Below are 8,076 nucleotides of genomic sequence, written 5' to 3' on the forward strand. Positions count from 1 at the left end.
CCCCCCACCTGCAGTTTACTTCTCTCAAGAAGCTCCAATTCAAGTGAAAAAAGGGAGATGCCTCTGGCCTTTGAGATGCTGTCCTCCTCTGAGGACACAGCCACGCATCAGGTGCTTACGGGAACCAGGGCCCGTGCTAAGGGCTTCGCTTACACTGCTGCAATGAGCAAGACAACCACACAACATATTGGCTCCATTTCACAGATGTGAACACTGAGGCTCCAAGAGCTGAAGCAACTTGATCACACACACACGAGCAGTGTCAGGGAAAACAGGTGTGAATGTGGATCTTACTTTCTTACTCAGGACCCCTGTGACAGATGAGGATGGAGATTCTTTGGCCTGTTTCTAGATGAAGAAAAGAGGGTCCAAGAGGGTCGTGAGCTCTCTAAGGCTGTGTGGCCAGTGCATACGTAGCTAAAGTGTACTGATTTTACATGTGACTCTTCAACAACACTGCCTCCACAATGCTCACTGGAAGCCAGTTTTGCTGAAGACAGCTAAGTCTCCAACTGTCAAAGCCACATGAATGGTGGTCTCTTCAAAAGAGATGGCGGTAATGCTGAGAGTGAGGCCACAACATCCAGGCACCCAAGTCCCTCAGGAATCCTTCCCACGTATCAGTCTCTGCATCCTGATGTAAGAACTGTCAGGAACTGGGATTCCACATTAGGAGGAACCACCGGAAAACAATTTCAAGGTCACCTACAGGAGAATGTGCCGACTTTGAGATAGAAACAGAATGTACGTGTATGTCTATAAAGAGAAATGGGGAAACCATCGCTCTTTTGTTCATTCTGTCAAAAAATATGTACTGAGTTTCCAGCATATGCCAGGCAACCGCCCGGTGCAGGGGAAACACAAAGGGCACTCAGAATGGAGCAGGCTCTACCAGAAAGATCGCGAGCTTTGCAGGCAGGTGAGAACCCTGCATCTGCCTGTCACTGGCTGAGGGTCTTGGGCTTAGTCTTGGACTCTCTTTAGGTCTCGGGAAAATGAGAATAATATTTCTACTTCACAGGTAACCGTGGCCACTCCACAAGTTAAAAATAAATCTGCACATGCTCAAACTGTCGCTTCTCACTGCATAGAGGTGCCTGCTGTTGCCTCTTAAAAACAACAGTAGCATTCAGACTCATCTCCTGACCTGGGGGGTGGGGGAACCCACAAAGACAAGGATCCGAAGGGAGGAACACAAAAGACTTTGGGAACTGAGAAAGGAGAAGGGAAGGCTGTCGGAGAAAGCAAAATGACTCGAAAAGCTCCCAAAGTCAAGTGCAGAAACACATATCTGAATTCCATTTTCAAGTTCCCTGTGCATGAACTCACTCTAACCTCCTTCATCTCACACTGCCTCTTCCCACTCTGAAAGCCCAACAAGGATCTCGAGAATGCGAATTACAACGTGCCTCCCCAGGAGAAAAACCCAGGCCAGCTGACCACTTCTGCATGCCCCACCCAGGGAGAAAACCCACTTCTCAGCTTCGTCCACAGTTATAGGAACCCCCAAGGCCTGGGAAATCATCCCAGTTTTCAGTCCTGGCAGTTGCCTCCGCTTGTCATCTGGCAGTGGCAATCAAAATGATGATTCCTTTTTATTTCCACCAAATGAGATTTTCCAAGAATGGGAGAGTCTCAAAGTCAGAGTTTAAGCTCCTTTTCACAGAGAGTCAATATTTTTTACAAGATAATCCTCCTCGGGGAGGAGGGTGGATTCCACGAGCCCAGGTGGCAAATGTGGCTGTCTGGGGATTGTGAGAGGGATGGCACAGGGCAAGGAAGCCAAAACGTGGGACCACAACAGCTCACTTCTCAAAATTCACCACGCACCCAGTATTTCACAAATACCTCCAGAGCGCCTGCCACGTGCTCTAGGCACCCCCTCTAGGCGCTGGGTTTGCAGAAACTAAAGGTGACTGACAATGACCCTTTCAATTACTGCACCCCAGCGAGGCCAGTCTCATTTTCTCCAGGCGCATCTCACAGCAGCCCATTTTACAGACAGGAGCCTAAGACTCAGAGAGGGTAAGCCACCTGCCCAAGGTCACACAGCCAGTAAGTAGCAAGATCAGGAATTAAACACATAGGTACAAAGTCCCCATGAAAGTCCCCAGCGGCATCTCCTTCCCACTCATTCCCTCCCCACCCCTCCATTTTTTGCAACAGGGTGGGGATCAAAGACATTGTTACCCCCACCCCCGTGGGGGGCTCCAGCAAGGGAAGTCCTCGGTTCCTCTTTCCTCCCATCCCCGACACAGGACACACGTCTCAACGGACACACAGGTTACTTCCAGACCCACGGTGTGTGTGCACAGCCCCGGGAAAGCCCTGCAGGCTGCAAAGGCATCCACCCGTGAACATCGAACTTCCATTTAAAAAAAAAAAAAGATTATGAAAAGATAAAGGGCAAAGAGGAAGTGCTGTCAGCACAGGCGGTGGCTACCCCGGGAGGAAGTCTTGAGGCCAATGGAGACTGTGCTCGTCCCCTCCAGTTCCTCAATTCTAAAGCGACCGGCCTTCCACAGCCCTAGTGAGCCGGGGCTGCACTGCGCCCGCGGCCGGTCCCAGCGCCGTCACCTGGCTCTCGGGAGGGGTCAGCCCGGGGACAGCCACCCCGACCTCCGCGCCCCCCGCCTGGGGGCGCACGACGCGCTCCCCGCACTGGGCAGACCCGGGCGGCGACACCGCGGCGCCCCCTCGCCTCCTGCGGCCGCCCCAGCCCCGCGGCGCCCCCTCTCCCCCCGCAGCGGTGACCGTCCCCGCGCCCTCGCGGCGGGTCCCCGGCACGTACCTGCGGCCCGGGCGGGCGAGGGGAGCGCGGGCGCCTGAGCCTCCGGTGCCGCGGCCGCCGCCGTTTCCGGGTTGGCGGGTGTCACGTCACCGCCACAGGTTTGCGAGCGGCCCCCGCCGCGGCGACAGTAGCAGCAGCAGCAGCAGTACCAGCGGCGGCGGCGGCCCCGGCGCGTGCCAGGCGAGAAATAACTATAAAAGGAAGAGACGCGGCGAGGAGGAAGAGGAAGCGCCGCGGACCTGGGAGAAGCCGAGCCGCCGGCGCGGGCACAAAAGGAGGACGCTCGCCACGCGCCGCCCCCGCGCCCCGGCCCCGCCGCGCCGCGCCCGGGACCGCCCCGCGCCGGCGCCCACCCCAAGCCCGGCACCGGGCTGCGGGCGCCCCGCTGGAGGGAGCGAGGGCCGGGCCGGGGCGACCCTGGGCAAGTCACAGCAGGACGGCCGGAGGCGGCGTGGGGCGCCCTCCCTGTGGGTTGTAGGAAACGCCGGCTCCGGGAGGCCAGGGTGGCCCCCCAAGGTCACAGCCTGTCAGGCAGGGCTCCGGGCCAGCCGGGTTCCTGTCCGCGGGTCCGCGTCCCCGGACTTAGGGAATGGGGACAAGCCCCGGCCGACCCACGGCCCCGCGGGGTCCGTCCACACATTCCTTCAGCCCGGCCACAGAGAGGTACTGAGCGCCTGCCAAGCGCCAGGCTGTGCCTGGGAGGGGACGGGGGACAGACGACGAACGCACCTCTGGTGGGTCAAGTGCTAAATGCTATGAGGAAAAAATAAAGCCTGGTCAGGGGACAGAGGGTGGGGGTGTCTGCGCCACCCTAAGTGGCTCTCCGAGGACTTTTAACTCCGTACAGAAATTCCCAGACCAAAAGCTCCCTCTCCAGAATTCCGGTTTCGGATATTGTGGAGACCCCAACTTTCCCCTAGTCTCTTATGGCAGAGTGTGTTGTTCTCCCTGTAAGGGGACTTGCCTAGGAAACTGATAATGTTCTTCGTCCCTCTGCCTTGCACCCCAGACCCTCAAGCCCATCCTGTCATTATCTTGAAACTCAGTCAGATTTCTCAGGAATATAGACGATATATTCTCCAAAATATCTTTCCACCGTCCTCTAGCAGGGCATGAAGAGTTACATCAAAAGCTTTGGCTCTGTCCACCCTCCACCTCCAGCTGTCCTGCGGGTGTTGGGGTGTGCCCAATCATATTGAGTGCTGAGTCACCTGATTATAATCCATTCATTTCTTTAATAAAGGTGTCTTGAGCCCTCCCCCCCCCTTTTTTTGGTGGCTGTCTGGTGCATTGAGACCTTCCCCTTGACCAGGCCCAGGGCTAGGAGTTGGGGGCACCGAGATGATCCTTCTCTGAGCTCAGTGCCCTCGTCCCTGAAGGAAGGGAACTTGCAGTGGAGAGAAGTAGGTTTGAAACAGCTGGCTCCTGAACTATGAACTTGAGGAGCAGGAAAAGGGTTTGGAATCAGAGCTGAGCTGCTTACGAAATGGGCATTAACAATTCCAAACATCTATGAAGTGCTAGCCAGGTGCCAAACGCTGTGCGCATCTCATGTATGTCATTCTCCCAACAGCCCCGTGAGGCAGGTTTATCATGCTCAGTGTTATGCAAGAAGATTCTGAAGCTGGGAGAGAGATGGAATTTGCCCAAGGTTATACCAATTAAATAGCGGTGGAGCTGGGCACGTACCCAGATTGTCTGACTCCTAAGCTACTCTGAGCCTCTGTTTGTTCATCTATGAAATGGAAAGGACAATAATTACTTCATTGAGTTTTGTTGGTGATTAAATGAAATAGCACATGTGTAGAACCTAGCATTAGTAGGACCTGGGAGAGAGCTATCACCGTTGTTATTATTATCATGATAATCGTTAAAAGCATGAGGTAAGGAACTTTCTGGCATGCTTGGGAACTGCAAATAGTTTGGCATGACTGTAAGATAGAGTGCAAATATGGGGGGCAGGTAAGAATAGGTGAAGGTCTGGGAAGGAGCTGGATCACACTTAGCCTGCACTCCACTGTTCAGATATACCTGGGATGAGGAGTTCAACTCATATGTATGTGCCTCAGAAAGGAAAGTCTCCATTCACCGGATACAGTGAGGCTGAGAAGCTGCTGTTGGCTTATTTAGCCAGATTCTGATAGATTTGACAAATTTAAGCAAATGGGGACCTGGGAATAATGTCTGGGGAAACTCTAGCAATTCTGCAGTGACCCGCTCTGTTTCCCTGGGGTATCAACTCTGCAATGGCAGACAGAAGTCCAACATGCTGCAAAGAGCACTTTCTTTGGAGTCAGGAAGGCCAGCCTGCCATTTCCAGCTGTGCAACCCTGTGCAAGTCATTTAACCTCTGACTCCTCTAATTTCCTCATCTGTAAAACGGGAATAATAACATTATCTTCTGTTGAGAGAACTACCTGAGATAATGAATTTTTCATGCTACGTAACCTGTAAAACAGCATGCACATTTTAGTTTCAATATTAGAATCCTGTTCTCTCACAGCGCATGCAGTCCAAACATCTTTCAAGCAAAAATCGCTAGCTATTTCCTTCACATGTGCAAAAGCCCCTCGAAAATATGCCTGCAAAATGTGTTTCCCCGCTGAGCATTTATTTGCAAGAGTGAGACCAGAGGGCAGCAGAAGGTAGAAGTCAGGAAACACGAAGACTCAGTTTTTGTCCTGCTGGTGAGTATTTTGCAATTAAGTAGCCTCCCCATCCCATCGTGATAAAAGCAAACTCAGTGCCATTCTGCTTACCTGCTTTTCAGGCTCACCACACCCCTGGCCATTCAGAACCAAGAGAGATAAGAGACCAGACTCAAACCAAGGGCAAGCCTGCCAGGGAATACTGTCCCAAATTGCAGCATTGCCATGTAGAAGATGCGTGCAAATAGCCCAGCCAGCTGATTCAGGCTGGGGAGTTCCACTCAGTGAGGTAGAATGCACCCATGACAGATGGCTAGCCCTCAAGCTGGGACAGGGATCCTCACCAAGAGCCACAGAGCCCAGGCCTCCAAAAGCTGATGAGTGATTGTTCTAGGGGCTGGGAGGAGGGGTGGATGGGGTCGTGACTGCAGCTGCTTAAGGGATGCGGGATTTCCTTTTGGGGTGACAAAAATATTTTGGAATTCAATCAAGGGCAGTAATTGTACAGTATAGTGAATGTATTAAATGACACTGAATTGTTCACTTTAAAATGGTTAACTAGGGCTGGTCGGTTAGCTCAGTTGGTTAGAGCTTGGTGCTGGAAACACCAAGGACGAGGGTTCAGATCCCCATACCAGCCAGCCACCAAAGCAAAAACAAAAAAATAAATTAAATAAAATGGTTGACTAGTACCAGCCAGCTGCCAAAAAAATAAAAATAAAATACAAATAAAATGGTTAACTACATGTTATGTGAATTTCACCTAAATTTAAAAACAAAAGAAACAAAGAAATCGAGGGGGGAAAAAAGCTAGTGAGTAGAACATTTACTGCATTTTTAATGTTTCCATATATCCCCAATAGGGCTGCATAAATAAATCAGAATGTCAGGAGCAGGGCTGGCTGGTTGGTTCAGTTGGCTAGAGCGTGGTGTTATAACACCAAGGTCAAGGGTTTGAATCCCCATACCAGCTAGTTGCCAAAAAAAAAAAGGTCAGGCATAGCAACTGGGCAAGGTAACTCTTTCTGAGTAGCCAGTTTATAAAACTGGTCCTTTAACAATTGGAACTAGAAGGAACTATTTGGATCCCGTACCGGCCAGCCACCAAAAAAAAAAAAAAAAGAAGTAAGTAAAAGGAGTTAGCATTGAATAATATAGTTTTGTATTTTTATTTTTATTTTTATTATAACAATCTGTATTTCTGAAAAAAGAGTGCAGCGTAGTGGAAAAGCTCAGAGTCGAGTTAGAGAGACCTGAACTCAAATTCTGCCTTTTGTTATTGTTAGCTGCAGGAAGTTGGAAAAAGTATTTAGCCTCTGGCCTTCTATTTCCTCATTATGTAAACTGGGGCTGACATATCTGCATAATAGGATTGTTGAGGGGAATGAGTGGCATAGTTTTTTTTACTGCCATTGTCATTGTTACTACATGGTATGCAAAATCTTTCAAAACATGGATTCATGCAGAAAATGAACCAAAGAGATTCTTGGGGTATGCCTTAGTCTGTTTGGGCCACTTATATCAAGTATCATAGACTGGGTGGCTTATAAACAATAGAAGTTTATTTCTCACAGTTCTGGAGTCTGGAAGTCTGAGATCAGGGTGAGGGCCCCCTTCCAGGCTGCAGATTTCACTGTCCTCACATGGAAGAAGGGGCAAGAGAGCTCTCTGGGGTGTCTTTTATAAGGGTACTAGTCCCTTTCATGAAGGCTCCACCCTCATGAAACATTCAGTCCATCACAGGGTAACTTTAGAAACCACTGTCTCGACTCTGGTGACTTGGACCTGTGTGCACTAATGTACGAACAGAACATTGAGGACGTTTGCATGAGGGATTTAACACACGTGCCTGGCAAACAGTACCTGGTAGTTAGTAGTGATGTGGTGGTGGCACGTGTCGCTCTGTCCTTGCCCTCTCAACTCCAGAGCAGGAGTCTGAACTAAAAATACTGCAAACTCCTTGGGATCATTTAGTGGGAGGCAACTAGCCCCTCACATTCTAACAAGGGCCTAAATCCTCAAGAAAACCTGGGGAATGTGATTCATTTTAGAGACATTGCTGTTAAACAGTTACCTGTGAAGGAATTGCCTAAGTGGGTAAACTTTCATTGTCCAGAAAAACTCACTTATGGGAGGTACCTCTTTCCCCACTGAGGTGTTGCAGGGATCCAGTGTCAGTGACATTCAGTGAGATATCAAGTGGCCCTGTGTGATAAGGGACAGAAATTTTCCCACTCTGAACATACTGAAATAAAACCACCCTCTGAATTTAATATGAGTCATTTCTTTAAGCACAAAACGTCTCTGTCCCTTCCACAAGCATAGGTGTGCACACACATGCCCACTGCACACATAGGCCGACTGCACACACATGCCCACTGCACACACATGCCCACTGCACACAACATGCACACATATGCCAACTGCACACCAATGCCCATGTGCACACACATGCCCACTGCACACACACATAAGAAGGAGAGGGTGTTTGTGTAAAATATTTTTTCTAATTCTGAAAGTGATCCATACTCATCCTAGAAAAATTGAGAAAGAAAAGTGTAAGAAAGCAAGCAAAATTCACCAGTAGTGCCCTCTCCAGAGCCAGCCATTCTTTCTTACCACTTTTCTTTTTTTAGC

General features: G+C 50.3%; 1 protein-coding gene across 1 annotated transcript in view; it reads right to left on the reverse strand.

The window, feature by feature from the left end:
* CYRIB (CYFIP related Rac1 interactor B) overlaps positions 1-2,985 on the reverse strand; it is a 146,852-nt gene extending 143,867 nt beyond the window's left edge. Inside the window, exon 1 of the mRNA XM_063079551.1 lies at positions 2,792-2,985. The gene's annotated coding sequence lies outside the window, so the exon portion shown is untranslated. The remainder of the gene's footprint in view (positions 1-2,791) is intronic.
* Positions 2,986-8,076: the final 5,091 nt, after the last annotated feature.

The sequence above is a fragment of the Cynocephalus volans genome, chromosome 15, assembly GCF_027409185.1.
Source record: "Cynocephalus volans isolate mCynVol1 chromosome 15, mCynVol1.pri, whole genome shotgun sequence".
Taxonomy (NCBI): domain Eukaryota; kingdom Metazoa; phylum Chordata; class Mammalia; order Dermoptera; family Cynocephalidae; genus Cynocephalus; species Cynocephalus volans.